The sequence below is a fragment of the Pituophis catenifer genome, unplaced genomic scaffold, assembly GCF_029215685.1.
Source record: "Pituophis catenifer annectens isolate HBS135680 unplaced genomic scaffold, rPitCat1.0.hap2 SCAF_12, whole genome shotgun sequence".
NCBI classification, from domain to species: Eukaryota; Metazoa; Chordata; class Lepidosauria; order Squamata; family Colubridae; genus Pituophis; species Pituophis catenifer.
This window is the reverse complement of record NW_027256892.1, coordinates 11,903,429-11,920,147: the sequence shown is the minus strand read 5'-3', so window position 1 is coordinate 11,920,147 and position 16,719 is coordinate 11,903,429. Positions and strand designations below refer to the sequence as shown.

The 16,719-nt window shown below is 43.8% G+C and overlaps 1 long non-coding RNA gene across 1 annotated transcript in view; it reads left to right on the top strand.

The window, feature by feature from the left end:
* The window catches only part of LOC139323253 (uncharacterized), a 118,802-nt gene that overhangs the window by 94,874 nt on the left and 7,209 nt on the right, over window positions 1-16,719 (top strand). The window lies entirely within an intron of this gene.

Below are 16,719 nucleotides of genomic sequence, written 5' to 3'. Positions count from 1 at the left end.
AATCCGTTCCTTGGCAGGATTCCTTAAACAGCACCATGCCAGGTTTATTCCATTCCATTCCATTCCCCTACCCCCACCCCCACCCAGTCCTAAAAGATGAGGGAAGGGTGAATCAGGAACCACACCAGGCTTTTCTTCAGCAACACTCTCTGCGCAGGTAATCCCTGAAGCCTCAATGCAAGACAGGAAAGCTCTTTCAGGGGAGTTTTGCAAGAGAAGCTTTGTGTTAATGAGACACAAAATGACTGTGCTGCTCCTAAATGCCCATTTCTAAAAAAGCAAGCCAGCAAAAACTTGTTCTTTGCCTTGACCCGTTTTATTTGAGGAATATATAGAGTGGTGAGAGAAGAGGCAACAATCCAGTTAGCAAAACTGCGCAAACCAACAAAGGACCTTCCGGACCTTCCGGACCTTCCGGACCTTCCGCTGTTTCTGACTGATGAACACAAATACATGCATACTTCATACACACATCACCCAATTACTTGCATTTAGTCTATTTAGATCAAACACCAGTTTGGATCAGACTGATTGCAGCCCTGCTGCTTTGCCATTTACACCCAAAGCCTCTTTAGCCGGGGATGGCTAGGACCACTTGGGGAGAGCAAGGGATTGTGGGATTTCAGCTAATGGCTAAGTGCGGAACATGTTAATTGTTTTCCTCTTTCCTTAAATGACTTCACAATGTCCAAGGTAGAACAATTTTCTACTCTGATGGGATTGTTATAGATGATCTTTTTGAAACCAGAACCATTAAATTTCACCTGAAATAAAAGGGAGAGAGGCCGTTCTCTCCTCTGCTATCATCACCGCTTCCAACCACCATCAGATGGTATTTCTTTGAGAGCATTAGCCAATGCATTAGTAGAGGTGATTGTTTGCAGAAAGAGACTCCTATTTAGGGCCGTTGCCTTGGATGGCAAATGTCTTTGCTCTTCTGATTTGCTTTTCTGGGTGCACATGTCGGATAGAGATGCCTTCCCTAGGAGCTCAGCTGTTGTGCATTACTATGCATGTGTCTGTGTCTGAGTGTGACAGATCTTTGGGGTTCAGCACTAGATCCTACCTATCAAGGTCACCTATAATAAATGGCTCAATGTGTACAGCCCATCTTCACACCTGTCCAATTCAGGAGACCCCCCATTCAGCTAGCTCTCTCCACGTTTACGGTTGCTAAGGTCTCCCATGCAGGATGGATGCTGCGGCCTTGTACATCTTGTTTTGCACAATGACAACAGCCCCAGCCCTAAGCAAATATTAATTCATCTCAATCAAAGGCAGGCTGTCTTTGCTGGCAGCCCAAGCTGAGTTGTTTGTGGCAGGAGGGAATTCTCCCTTACAACCAGGCTGAATCTTACCCAGCAACAGCTGCAGTCCAGCTGCTGGCAGCCTTGCTGCGCCGAGTGCTAAACCTCTCAAGGGTCAGAACTGTGGTATGTCGGTCTCCATAGCAACCAGCCAATGGGCTACTTCTGCAGAACAATTCCTCTCCTCAGGCTGAGTTGGAGAGTTAGCTCAGCCGATGGGTATGCGTCTCCAAGAGCACTAGGTTAGCAAGGTCTAGGGGGTGTATATTTTGAATTTCTTCTTAACCCTTGAGATGCAGTAGGAGGAGGGAGAGGGGGAAAGGGGTGGTATTCGTCTGGCCACCCTGAAGGGAGAGATTTTGGTGGGATGAAAAGGTGGGTATCTTAAAATTTGGGGAGAGGGAGAAAAAACCACAACAGTAAAAATGAAATTGGCAGCTGTGCACAAGTCCCTTGATTGTGCCCTGGTCTGCTTCTTCATACGGTATTGATGAAACAGGATATAAAGTACATATCTGCATATAATTCCTCCAAGTTTCAAGAAGATAACTTCTCAGCCATCTAGGGGGTTCTGATTTTCACTCAAGTAATCCAAGCTCAGAAGCCATAAGCCAGTTTAAGAATGTGGCCGGTGATCAGCAGTGCAATGTTTGGGAAATCTAAAAAGAATCAGAATTCTCAGCTTGCTTCTGTTAGTTGAGAACTGTTGTCTCTATTCACAAAGAAGACAATTTCCTCATGTGTCTAAGTGTTCTGTACTATATTATACTATACTATACTGTACTGTACTGTACTGTACTGTACTGTACTGTACTGTACTATACTATACTATACTATACTATACTATACTATACTATACTATACTATACTATACTATACTAATACTAATACTAATACTAATACTAATACTAATACTAATACTATACTATACTATTCTTAGAGGGTGCAAGAATGATGATCATGATGCTATCCATTCAGTCGTGTCTGACTTTTGGCAATTCTATGGCCCAGGTCTTTCTACTTCTTCTGATCTTGCACTGCTTCTTTGAGTTTTTCTATGCTCTGGCTGGGGTCAGCTTTGACGGTGTCCAGCCATTGTGTTCTTTGGCAGTCTAATTTCCTTTTACTGGTAACTCTTCCAAACATACTTGCTTTCTCCAGTGAGCAAGAGTAGATAAGGGCTAGGAAGCCCTTCTCAGCCATTAAGCTCATTAAGTCACCCTGGTCTAAGCTGGTCACCTTAAGAGGCTGGTAACCTCTTGAAATTATTGCAATAATTGGAATGATTATTGGAAGATAAAAGGGGAATTTTTAAGAAGAAACATTTAGAAGCTTTGGGTTGTTTTGTGGTGTTCAGTTAAACTAGTTCCTTTGCAGGGAATGATCTGTATTTACTGACTGTTTGCATTCATTGCAGACCTATCTTTTTCTGTCCAGAGCATAAAATCACATTTAGCTACCAAGTGCTGTGGATTAATATATACCAGTTGCCACAAAATATCTTGAGCCACTTGATGTCCTTGACCGGACAGTCCTGTGTTCTAAAGTTATTAAAGTCCATTCTCTATTTCAGGGAGAGGCCCCAAGTAGCTCATAGGCTGCATGTGACTTTTTGTAGCATCTTGTACAACTATTTGTCTAGCATCTTTGGACAACCATTTGTCTGGTATAGGGTTTCCTGCTTGAGCAGGGGCTTGGAGTGGAAGAATAACAGAATAGAATAATAGAAGGGACCTTGGGAGTCTTCTAGTCCAACCCTTAATAAATTTGAGGGGCTGCCCCAAAGAAGAAGGGGTCAACATATTTTCCAAAACACAAGAAGGCAAGACAAGAAGCAATGGATGGAAACTAATCAAGGAGAGAAGCAACTTAGAACTAAGGAGAAATTTCCTGACAGTGAGAACAATTAACCAGTGGAACAGCTTGCCTTCAGAAGTTGTGGGTGCTCCATTACTGGAGGTTATTAAGAAGAGACTGAACAGCCACTTGTCTCAAATGGTAAAGGGCTTCCTGGCTCAGCAGGGGGTTGGAGTAGAAGACCTTCAAGGTCCCTTCTGTTGCCAGTTTATTACACTAGCTGATGGTCTCTCGTTGACCAGTACACCCCCGCTCTGGGAGAATTGTCCTACTGAGGAATCACACATTTTTACTTGGCATAGTGGCAGTTGAATTCATATGCATCTTAAGAACATAAAAATAAGGAAAGTTGTTTTAAAAAGCCATTCCAAGTCCCAGAAAGAAATGCAGTGATTTAAAACCTTCATGGAAAACTCATGGAAAAGTTATCGGCCAATCAGAGCTGGGGACAGTTCAGTTACACAGTCTCAATAGTTTCACTGTAGCTTTTTAGCTGGCATCTGCTTTTCCCTGCTTCAAAACTCCCGAGTAAGTGGCAATGTAATAATGACCATTAAGTTATCTCTTTATTCTGTACTTGTTTTGAAGTATCCTATTTTCAAACTTCAGAATTTGTATATGAAAGCACTCACTGGAGTCTCAGTTGGTAGATTTAATTGAAACTCCATCTTCTGTGGCTAGACAGAAACATGAGTATTTATCTTAGACTGTATAATGTTGGTCAAGAGATACCCAGTGGTATGATTAAGTTATTACAATATTTGTCCTAGTTTGTTGGAGTGGAAATGATTATACTGTCTATATCACCTCTTTTCCTCTTTCTCTCATGCATTAAGACAACATTTCTTGGCTTCTTACAATGCCGTTTCCCACAACATCTAAAAGAAATTCTAATCTGAGCAAATTTGTTGAAACCAGAGTTTGATATCTTGATTTTCAGGGAATTTTTGAAACTCCACTTTCCAATTTTGGAGGCCAGTTACTATCACATAGGAAATCAAAGGCTGGAAAAGTAGGCTCCCAAGTTTCCTTCTTCTGCAAGAGAGGATTCTATCCTTCTACCTCTTTCTCAAAATGCTTGAACATTTTTCAAAGAATTTGGGAAAGGCTGACAAATTGGATAGATGTGTGAAGGAGGCTACTGTATTTCAGTTTTCTGTAACTGATCTGCCCAGCAATGATTTAGTTTCTTTCCTACAGCAGCTTCCTGCTTGAGTGGGAGGTTGGACTAGAAGGCCTCCAAGATCCCTTCCAACTCTGTTACAGGTGTCTTCAACTTGTATCAGTTTGATTAGTGACCATTGAAAGTTGCAACAGCACTGGAAAAAGTGACTTATGACCATTTTTCACACTTACGACTGTTGCAGCATCCCCAGGGTCACACGATCAAAATTCAGATTCTTAGCAGCTGTCTCATATTTATGATGGTTGCGGTGTCCTGGGATCATGTGATCCCTTTGCAAAATCAATGGGGAAACCAGATTCACTTAACAAGCACGTTACTAACTTAACAACTGTGGCAAGAAAGCTCATAAAATGGGACAAAACTCATTTAACAAATGTCTCACTTAGCCACAAAAATGTTAGGCTCAATTGTGGTTATAAGTGGAGGAGTACCTGTATTCTGTTAAAGCTTGTTGAATTAAACCATTGGAGAGAAAAGAACAGAGAGCGAAAGAAGGCCAAGCCTTCTGTTGTGAAAAGGGCTAAAAGGTCCCCCATAAGGCTCCCACATACCTTACAGGTGGAATCTTGTTTTATCTATTCTTCTGCATTGGGAAGTATTGTTTCAGTGGGTCAGGAAGTGGAGTGAATTCATTGCTTCTGTGAAAATGAGGGGCGTTCAGAGTGCAGCTGCCTTTAACTGGTTCAAAGGAATGATCCAATTTGTACAAGACTTGATTTTGAGGAAGCAGGATGGCTCGCTGCCTGCAACTTTAGTTGAGCCCCCTCCCCTCTTTTCTGTTGTCCTTATGCTTCTGCCCATGCATAAACATTAGGCAGTAGACCGCCAAAATCCCTTGAAGTGGCTGCTTTGATGGGACTTGGCCACGTCAAGCTTTGATATGTTTTGGGCCCCTTTGAGGTTTTGCAGAATAGCCAGAAAGAGTCTGTTCGGGAAAGCAAGCCTACAATTGAGGCAGCCTGCTTCTCTGAGGCTTTGCACAACCTTCAGGAAAACTCTGCAATAACCTGCAGGACTTTTTCAAAGATGCACAAAGCTCTTCCTTGGGTAATTCATTTGCATGATCTAATAGCATTCTTTGAAGATTAGACCTGGCGGGAAATTTGTCGTACCTCTGATCCAACCTTCTTCCTTGAATTAGAAAACATTTTAAAACTTTTCCAATACATCATGCAAATAGGATATGCTAATGAAAGCTGCATTGTAGATCATGGATCCATCTACTTCAATATTCTTTTATTAGTCAAGTTGACAAATAATAGCAAGCTATTGGAATTAGCAAGTATTAATAATGATGTCTTCCAACAAAGATGCCTTCGCCAAATCCTGAAGATTCACTATTTTGACCATATCACTAACAAAGAAGTGCTCCAAAAGAATTTCTCCTGCAAACTACACAACATTGTCACACGCAGAAGACCCCAACTTGCAGGTCATATTCTCCGCATGGAGAACAATTGAATTCCCATGGTGGCAGTGAGATGGACCCCTGTGCCTGCCACCCCGCACCCCCCTTGGATGCAAAACCATCAATAGGATCCCCTTGAAATACATGGTGAAGAACATTCACGGAAGGCTTAAAGACTCTAAACATCACATGGGAAGATGACGGTAGCCGATGACCAAAAATGATGGAGATCCCTTGATGCCCGAAATGCTACAGGGTCTAATGCTTAAGCGAATGCTAAATCTGTCAGGCACTGGGGAAATCAGGAGATTCAGGCAATTCAAATGAGTATAAAGATTTATTGCAAGCTTAAGCTCTCTACAAGAATCCAACCAAATAACAGTCAAGGGAAATGCATGGGAGATAAGAGAGGCATTCAAGGCAGGCACACAGGGGCTCATGACTTATGTCATTTGACCCCTTTCTTGGGCTCAGCCTGGTCATCTCCTACAAAATCAGGCTGACAACAGGTGTCTTAGATTTTGAGCAGATATAGTCCCCAAATATATACAGTGGTGTAACTGAAGCCATCCAGCCTCAAACCTTTCTCTGAGTGAAACATTTGTTCTCCTGTGAAGTTGTAATCATTGGCCACTAACTTTGGCACTTGAATTCCTTCCGAGTTCTTTATCTAAACTGTGTATTTTGGAACAAGTCAGCACAACACATGGTGTGGGTAAATAGCTCCTTCAATCTGTTTCAAACCAACACAGGTTGTTATTAATAAATTGTGTTCCAACACAATAAATTGCTGCCTATTTATGATTGGGATATATTAGACCTCTGCAGAAATATTAATATGTTCAAGTCTGAATTACAAGTTTTGTTGCAATAATCAAAGAGTTATATAGATTACACAAAATTAATTAGAATCTTTATCTAAGCCCTATGTTTTAATGTATCAACACAGTACAAGGGGTGGAGAAACAGCTTCTTAGATCTCCTTAAAACTCTTAAAATCAGATTTTTTATTTATTTTATTTTATTTATTTTATTTTAAATTTATATACCGCCCTTCTCCCTGAGGACTCAGGGCGGTGTACAGCCAGAATTAAAAAACATAAAATACAAATATTAAAAACAATTAAAATATGTATAAATTTGGCCCAAAATTAAAAATACAAACCAATTAAAACATTTAAAATTTCTTCTTAAGCCAGCCTGGCTTACTGGAAAAAGTGGGTTTTAAGGGCACAGCGGAAGGCGCTAAGGTCTTGGATTCTCCTTATCTCTGGGGGCAACTGATTCCAGAGGGTAGGTGCCCCCACAGAGAAGGCCCTCCCCCTGGGGGTCACCAGCCTGCATTGATTGGCTGATGGCACCCTGAGGAGGCCCTCTCTGTGGGAGCGCACGGGACGATGGGAGGTCGTTGGTAGCAGCAGGCGGTCTCGAAGATAGCTAGGCCCGATGCCATGGAGCACTTTAAAGGTGATAACCAGCACCTTGAAGCGCACCCGGAAGACCACTGGGAGCCAGTGCAGCTCGCGCAGGAGCGGTGTTACATGGGAGCGCCAAGCTGCTCCCATCACTACCCGCGCTGCTGCATTCTGGACCAGTTGGAGCCTCCGGGTGCTCTTCAAGGGGAACCCCATGTAGAGAGCGTTGCAGTAGTCAAGGCGAGAAGTGACGAGGGCATGAGTGACTGTGCACAGGGAATCCTGATCAAGAAAGGGCCGCAACTGGCGAATCAGGCGAACCTGACAAAAGGTCCCCCTGGTTACAGCTGTCAGATGTTCCTCCAAGGACAGCTGCCTATCCAGGAGGACTCCCAGATTGCGAGCCCCTTCTGTGGGGGCCAAAGACTCTCCCCCAATAGTCAGTGATGGAGTCAACTGACTATATCGGGATGCCGGGAGCCACAGCCACTCAGTCTTGGAAGGGTTGAGCTTGAGCCTGTTCCTCCCCATCCAGATCCGCACAGCCTCCAGGCACTGGGACATCACTTCAAGGGCATCATTGGGGTGGCCTGGGGTGGAGATGTACAGCTGGGTGTCATCAGCGTACTGGTGGTATCTCACCCCAAAGCCACGGATGATCTCGCCCAGCGGCTTTACATAAATGTTGAACAGAAGGGGCGAGAGGACCAATCCCTGCGGCACTCCACAGATAAGAGGCCTCGAGGTCGACCTCTGCCCCCCTGCCAACACAAACTGTGACCGGTCGGAGAGAAAGGAGGAGAACCACCGCAACACGGTGCCTCCCACCCCCAACTCTTCCAGCCGGTGCAGCATGATACCATGGTCAATGGTATCAAAAGCCGCTGAGAGATCTAACAGGACCAGAACAGAGGAGCAACCCCTGTCCCGAGCCCTCCAGAGATCATCAACCAACATGACCAATGCCGTTTCCGTGCTGTGCCCAGACCTGAAACCCGACTGGAACGGATCTAGATAAGATGTTTCCTCCAGGAATTGTGGGAACTGTTGCGCGACCACACTCTCAACAACCTTCGCCATAAAGCGAAGGTTGGAGACAGGACGATAGTTGGCCAATATTGCCGGATCCAGGGACGGCTTCTTGAGGAGAGGCCTCACCACCGCCTCTTTCAAGGCAGCGGGAAAGTGGCCCTCACTCAGCGAAGCATTGATAACACCCTGGAGCCAGCCTCGTGTAACCTCCCGGGAAGCCAGTACCAACCAGGAGGGACACGGGTCCAGTAAACATGTGGCCGCACTAAGTCTCCCCAAAATCCTGTCCACATCATCGGGAGTCACAGCGTCAAACTCCTCCCAGATAACATTCTCAAGACTATTCCTTGTCACTCTGCCCTGATCTACCCAGTCAGAGTCCAAATCCCGCCGGATCTGAGTGATTTTGTCATACAGTATTGTCCAAAATCCTCCGCCCTGCCTTCCAAGGGATCCTCCCGCGCTCCCGGATGGAGCAGGGAGCGGGTCACCCTAAACAGGGCGGCCGGACGATTCCCTGATGATGCAATAGAGGCGGAAAAGTAATTAAACTTTGCCGTCTTTATCGCCACTAGGTAGGTCTTAATATGCGACCTTACCAGTGTTCGATCAGACTCAGCGAGACTGGCCCTCCAACCGCTCTCCAGGCGTCTTTTCCAGCGCTTCATTTCCCTCAGCTCCTCAGTGAACCAAGGAGCTGCACGGGATCGGCACCGGGTCAGAGGCCGCAAAGGCACGACTCGGTCCAAGGCCCCACCAGCCGCCCGATCCCAGGCGGCTACCAGGTCCTCGGCCGAGTCATGTGCTAGAACCTCAGGAAATGGCCCAAGCTCCATCTGGAACCTCTCAGGATCCATCAGGCGCCTGGGGCGGATCCATCTAATTGGATCCGCCTCCCTGCGGCGGGGGGCAGCGGTTCGAAGATCCAGGCGAAGGAGTGAGTGGTCAGTCCATGACAAGGGTTCCATATCTATATCCCCAATAACAAGACCACTCAACCACTGGCCAGAGACAAAAATCAGGTCCAGAGTGTGACCTCCCCTGTGAGTAGGGCCATGAACTAACTGGGTCAGGTCCATGGCCGTCATGGAAGCCATGAACTCCCGAGCCACCTCAGACGTTTCACCAACGGATGGCAAGTTGAAATCACCCATGACTAAAAGCCTGGGTGTATCTACTGCCACCGTGGCTATCACGTCGAGTAGCTCAGGTAGGGCTGTTGTCACACGGTAGGGAGCCAGGTACGTAAGCAACAAGCCCATCTGAACCCCATGACCCCACCTCACAAGGAGGGACTCACATCCAGCTATCTGAGGCACAGTGGTCTCCCTCGGACCCAGATCCTCGTTAATAATAACCGCCACCCCCCCGCCCCTCCCCTGGGCCCTCGGCTGATGGAATACTCTGAAGCCTGGTGGGCACATTTCGACCAGAGGGACGCCGCCCTCCGGGCCCAACCAGGTCTCCGTAATACCCGCCAGGTCCGCTCCTCCCTCTTGATTACAACTTCAATGGTGCTCCTAGGAAGTATGTCTTCCTTAACTAAATATGTAATTTTGCAGAGGGTGACGAATTTCTTGAGTGGAAGGAATATTATGGTCTTGTGCTATTGGTTGTCTTTAAGGTAATAACCCTGGGATGAGAATACACAGCTTGCCTCTACCGGTGACAATATTTTGTTGATCTTTTTTTGTGGTAAGGACTAAGTTGGGTGAAGCTGTTTTCTTGCAGTCGTTCCCCTCCATCCAGCTTCCTTTGACACCTTCTGCTCAGAACAAAGAAAAGAAACTATGGAGGAATGGGGAAGTAAATGTGTGAGGACTTCTTATATAAATATTAATGTAAAGATTTACACAACTTTCAGTAAAGGATGACCATATTTCATTATAACTACATACAATATCAAGTTTTCAGTCTTCTGAGTAATGGGCATTCTAATTACTTATTATAAAATATTGACTGTCACCAAAAGATAAAACTAACAATATAATAGAAGCAGCACTTTTCTGGAATGACTGCTAGGACATCTTTTAGGTAGTCCTGGGGCCCAGTAATTACAGATGGTCCTACTTTACAGAAAGGGGCCAAGGGCTTTACATGAACAATCAGATACTCTGATCTTGTAGGAGAAGAGCAGGAAGAGTTGGGGGGAGGAGTCAAGTACGTCATCAGCTAAGAGCCTTGGTAGTACAGGGGTTTAAGGCACCCTATTAAGCTGGTTATTAAGACCAGCTGCCTGCAATTACTGCAGGGTTCGAATCTCGCCAAGGCTCAAGGTTGACTCAGCCTTCCATCCTTTCTAAGGTAGGTAAATTGAGGACCCAGTTGTGGGGGCAATAAGCTGACTTTGTATAAATATACAAAAGGATGAAGGCTATTGCTGAGCACATTGTAAGCCGCCCTGAGTCTTCGGAGAAGGGCAGCATATAAATCAAATAAAAAAAAAATCATTATGTTGCCACAAACAATCCAAGACCAACCCCTCCTGAATTTTGTTGGCCCTTATCTGATGCCAATTTAGTATTGAATTTTAGTTGACCATATTCTTGCGTATAGGCTTGAATATACAGTATCTTCTGTGTTGCAACCTAACCTGATTCTTGTGTCTGACAGACCTCTATGTAATCTCCTACATGCACAAAGGATATTACATGCATTACAGAATGCATTCCAGAAATCAAGACAATGGATTCTGCAGTGAGTTTATGCAAATAGGGCTAGGCCAAGGCTAGCCTGATATACAATCCTTATATATGCGTACCGATATATTCAGAGGTTGCATATTTGTCTCAGAAAGAACCATTTGGTTTTACCGCATTCCTAAGGCTGCAAAGGAAAATGTTGTGGGGAAAATGCTGGAGTATTTGATATAAATAAATTCTGTTTCTGCGGGGCAAGTGTGTGCTTTCCCTTGTGCTTTTTCAAGCCCATGTTGTTCAGCTTCTTCAGGAGCTCATCTAAGACCCGTCATTTCTGCAGATTAATTGCAAAGTATCCACTGGCTACAGTGAATCATCTTTTCTCTTCATGATGAAAATGATATCCAAATTATGTTGATTACATGCCGCTAAAGTATGCAAATGAGTTACATTTCCTACTGCTCATGATGTAGTTTCTGATGAGTCTCTCAGGGCTCTAACAAGTTCCTTACTTCTGCCTGGAGGGGGGAAAAACAATTAGTTTTTTTTTAAAAAATAAATAAACTGGAAACAAGCCTGTCATCTTTTCAAATTGTCAGGTGAGAGAGATATCTAACCCCTCTGCTGTCCAAGGACAAAGTTCTGAGTGAAGACCATTGGAAGGTGTTTGGTGAACAAATTCCATTGATAAGACATGCTGCTGGATGTCCCAGGTATTGAAAAAAATGATATTTCAGAATGGCTGGCTGGGTAGGAATAGCATCATATAGCTTTATATTGTTTATCTTGCATACAAGAAGACCGGACCACAAAGAAGAGAGATTCAACCTGTTCTCCAAAGCACCTGAAGACAGGACCAGAAGCAATGGATGGAAACTAATCAAGGAGAGAACCAACCTAGAACTAAGGAGGAATTTCCTAACAGTGAGAACAATTAACCAGTGGAATGATTTGCCTCCAGAAGTTGCAGGTGCTCCAACGGTGGAGGCTTTTAAGAAGACATTGGACAACCATTTGTCTGAAATGGTATAGGGTTTCTATTTCTGCAGGGGGGTGGACTAGCAAACCTCCAAGATCCCTTCCAACTCTGTTATTCTGTTCTGTTAAGTTCTTGGTTAGATGAAGCTCCTATTGTAGTTCCAAAATGTTTCAGTTGCAATCAGAAACCAAGTCCAAAAGTTAACAGAAAACAGAAAAAAGTTGTGCAAATCTGGATTGTTATTCCCACTTTATCAACAGTTGTTTACGTTCTTCAAGTAAATAACTATTTGTGAGAAAGTTCTATATACAGTATATATCACATGATAGCTTTAACTACAGAAAGGGAGTAGCAGACTATTATCTAGCTGGACATTATGATAAGGAATGTTACTTTTTGGTAAGCCAGTTTTTCCCCATATCTAGTTTTTGAATGGTGGTGGCACTAAACGTGATGCTTGGCTTCCCCTTGTGGCTAGAGATAACTTATTGCAAGCATTTACACACAACTTGTTCAGCTGGTGTGGCTGTGATATAGTTTGTCTTGATCTCTTTAGAAGACACTGAAGTATGATGACTTTTCCAGCTGCTTACCCAGGTTCCTTTCAGGAACAGGGCAGGGAAGATTTGAATTAGTTTAGCTTGAATTTGAACAACATTTTTAAGGGATCTCTTTCATTAAGTCATGCCTTCAACCATCTCATCTCAAAAACGTCAGAGATGTCTTTGATTTCATCATTGCTGCATGCAATGTCCAACTTTAAACATTCACAGAGAGAAGCATTTGAATTGGATGCTAGGTAGTGATCAAAGGCAATGTTTGACTGTAATGTGTGAATGACTGCACAAGTCTGGGTTGTTTTTCCCTGTCACCACCAGTATTCCCTAACAAATGTCTTCTGATTATTGTTGAGGAAGGTCACAGGTTGCTACTTGTTTTCCCCCTCCAATGTTTCTCAACTTCTGACTCAACTTTGGATGGACGTTAATATGGTTTTGTATAGTTCATTTGTATGAAACACTTTAAAAATCATTCCCTTCATTTAGTGACTCTTTGAAGTTATGACGGCACCGAAAGAAAATGACCTACAACTGGACCTCACACTTGCAAACTATCCCAGCATACTCAAGTCACATGTTTGTGATCTGCATGCTTGGCAACCAGCTCACTCTTACAATGATTGCAACATCCTGGGATATCACGATAGCCATTTGTGTCCTTCCCAACCAGCTCCTGTCAATGGGGAAGCCAGCAGGAAAGGTCACAAGTCACGGTCACGTGATGGCTTGCTTAATGACCGTAGTGATTTGCTTAAAGCGTTGCAGCAAATAAGCTGTAAAATCAGGCGCAATCACACGATCCTCATTTAATGACCCAACAAATTTTTTGTCTCAATTGTGGTTGTAAATTGAGGACTACCTATAATGCCAATCACAGAAGGAGGATTAGAGGGATAGGGATAAAGCCGAAAAAAAGAAAGGAAGAAGGTTAGAACAGGGGATAAGAACAGGTGAAAGTCAAAGAGCTTCCAAAGAGGAAAATGCCAGTATATTTCAGATAATAAAGGGAGGGGGATTCAAAACAGGCAAAACTCTTTTGGGAATATTTTGGAAAAAAGATCAGCCTATTTCTAGTTTGATCCTTTATTAAATCTCTGTGAAGCATGAACCTGAGAAAATGGGCACCAATGCAAAAGAACATCACTCCCATTTAGAAAAAAAAAGTTTCCAAGCACACATATAGAACTGATAGAAGAGAAACATAAGATTCCTGGAGAAGAACTGAAGTATCTCCAATTCCCCAATTTCTTCTATGTGAAAGAAGATGTTCTTTTTCTACCTTGTTTTCAGGAAGTTTGAGAAATTCTTTTGGATTTCTCTTGGAGATTTTATTTTGTTTTTATTTAGTTAGTTATTCTCTTGGAAATGGTAGAGGGAATTGTTTCTGTAGTTGTATTCAATCTTCTGAACACCAAACTTCTCCTCTCAGAAAATCTCCCTGGGTTTCCCATTAGGATTTTGGTGAAGGATAGGAAGCCAGGAAGACCTTAAATTGAAAGTATTCACAAACACTTAAAATATCAACCATTTTTCCAACACAGCTCTAGAAACTGAAGAATTCTATAGTTCTTTGGATGTGATCCTTATCTTTATCTTTTCTTTATCTTTTATTAGATTTGTATACCGCCCTTCTCCTTTCGGACTCAGGGTGGTGAACAGCCAAAATAAAAACATTTGTACACAAAAGTTAAAATAATTATTAAAAATAATTAAATGAAATTTGGCCCATAATTTAAAACCTATCAATTAAAAATCAGTATCAAACGTTAAAACCAACATGGAATCAGGCCAGCCCGGCTAACTGAAAAAAGTAAGTTTTTAGGGCCCGAAGAAAAGTCCGGAGGTCTGGGATCACTCGTATCTCTGGGGGTAGATCGTTCCAGAGGGTAGGTGCCACCACAGAGAAGGCTCTCCCCCTGGGGGTCGCCAGCCAACATTGTCTGGCTGACGGCACCCTGAGGAGGCCCTCTCTGTGGGAGCGAACCGGCTGGTGGGAGGCAATTGGTGGCAGAAGGCGGTCCCGTAAGTACCCCGGCCCTAAGCCATGGAGCGCTTTAAAGGTGGTCACCAACATCTTGAAGTGCACCCGGAAGTCCACCGGAAGCCAATGCAGCTCGCGCAGGAGAGGTGTCATGTGGGAGCGCCCCGTCCCATAATCCCCCACGCACCTGCATTTTGCACCAGTTGGAGCCTCCGGGTGCACCCCAAAGGAAGCCCCATGTAGAGAGCATTACAATAGTCCAGATGAGAAGTGACAAGTGCTTGAGTGACCATGCGTAAGGAGTCCCGATCTAGAAAGGGGCGCAACTGGCGTATCAGGCGAACCTAATAGAAATCCCCCCTGGCCACGGCCGTCGTATGCTCTTCTAAAGACAGCCGTGCGTCCAGGAGGATGCCCAAGTTGTGGGCCCTTTCCTTAATATATTACACTGGAAAATTTTGAGTCTTTGTACATTGTCTGCCATTGCCCTTGGAGATTTGCAATAATTGAACCAGAAGTTATCACAAAGGTGCTCTTTCAAAAGGCAACCGGACTTTGGTTTTTTTTCCCTTGAGAAAGAAAACGCTTTGCTTCTCATCCAAGAAGCTTCATTAGAACTGATGAAACTTCTTGGGTGAGAAGCAAAACATCTTCCTCAAGGAAAAAAAACATTGTCCAGTTGCCTTTTGAAAAAGCATCTTTGAGGCAACCATGACTTGGATGACTGAGAATCTCCAATGACAGAAATCATCACCTTACATAGTAATTACTGCTTGAGTTTTTTTATGAGCTGTCTTATGCAAAATGACAGTTGCATTATAATTGCAATAATAGCCACTCTGTAAAACTGTACGTGCTTACCTATATGTGCATTTCAATGGAGATTGGTACCTTGGTTTTCCATCCAAAATATTGCCGGAATTGTCTTATTTCTTATTAGGTTCATTCTGAGCTGGGGTGCTAAATTTCAGAGAAACACCAGTATGGCGAGATTTACTTATCGTTGGCAAGTTGTCCATATTAAATGTGACATCAAATGCAGCAAAATTAGGGGTTTTTTTTGTTTTTGTTTTTTTGCTCCTCTCATGCAGTATTTTTCTTGTAACTGAAGTGAACAATGCCGTTGCCATAGAAACAGCCTTTCTGCAAAAGGTCACTTGCAAGAAACTGTGTTTTAGGTGCAACTCTAGGAGATTATGGGGGATTAGCTATATATGTACAGTGTGTGTGCATGTGTGTGTGTGTTTGTATACACACACATATTCTCGGCCAGTCCACCCAACTGCACTGGAAACAAGCCAACACCAGAATGGAATAAAGCAGTTGCAATCCTTTAATTAGGTTCAGCACAGCAAACACAGGCAGGAGAAAGGCACAAGCCGGAAACAAGGTTTAAAGTTAGCGCTACATGCAATCGCAGTGTAGCGCCTTTTATATACGCAGCAATAAATCAAGTGGCAATTAAACAGTTAACATCACCCCTCCTTCCTCTAGTAGGCCTGTAGGAGGAGCACAATAAATCAATTAGCAATCAAACAGTCAACATCATCCCTCCTTCCCCTAGCTGGCCTGAAGGAGGAGCGCGCCTCTGTTACATCACAAGGCAACGTCATCTACAAACTCCATGCCCCCCCTAACTCCGATGAAAGAGTTTTCTTCGTTTTGTGCGCGAGTGGTAAAGACTTCTCAAACAGCTGATGACACGCCCCCGGAGAGTCCAGCAGCTTGCCCCCTCCTCGTCGTCCTCCCCAGTGATGGCGAGACCCAACCGAGGCTCGACAGGTGGGTCCTCTCTACCAGGAGTCCACCTGCAGGAATAAAATAAAGATGTTAGCATAGCAACCGTTCTACCCACTGGGACCTGGTTTATTTGGATATTTACGATGATACCGACGGAGCAACCGGTTGGCATGAACGTCTGGAGCTGCCACCCAAGATGCTTGTGCTAGTGGATAACCTTCCACCGTACTAAGTACTGTAACCTGCCTCTACGTAGACATGAATCCAATACTTTATCTATCTCATATTGATCTGAATGACTCAGTCCCGGGGAAACAGGCTGATGTGTGGGCCTTTCCTCTTTGACAGGTTTAAGGAGGCTGCTATGAAAAACAGGATGTATTTTTCCTAACAGTGAAGGTAGCTTAAGCATGACAGTGACAGGGTTGATCACACGTGTTATAGGAAAAGGACCTATGTATTTGGGACCTAGTTTCTTACTAGGTAATCGTAATTTCAAGTATTTTGTAGATAGATACACGTGATCCCCTACAGAAAACGGTTTTGGGTCAGCTCTTTTTTTATCAACATAAAGTTTGTATTCATTTGCTGCTTTTTGAAGTGCCGTTTTTACTG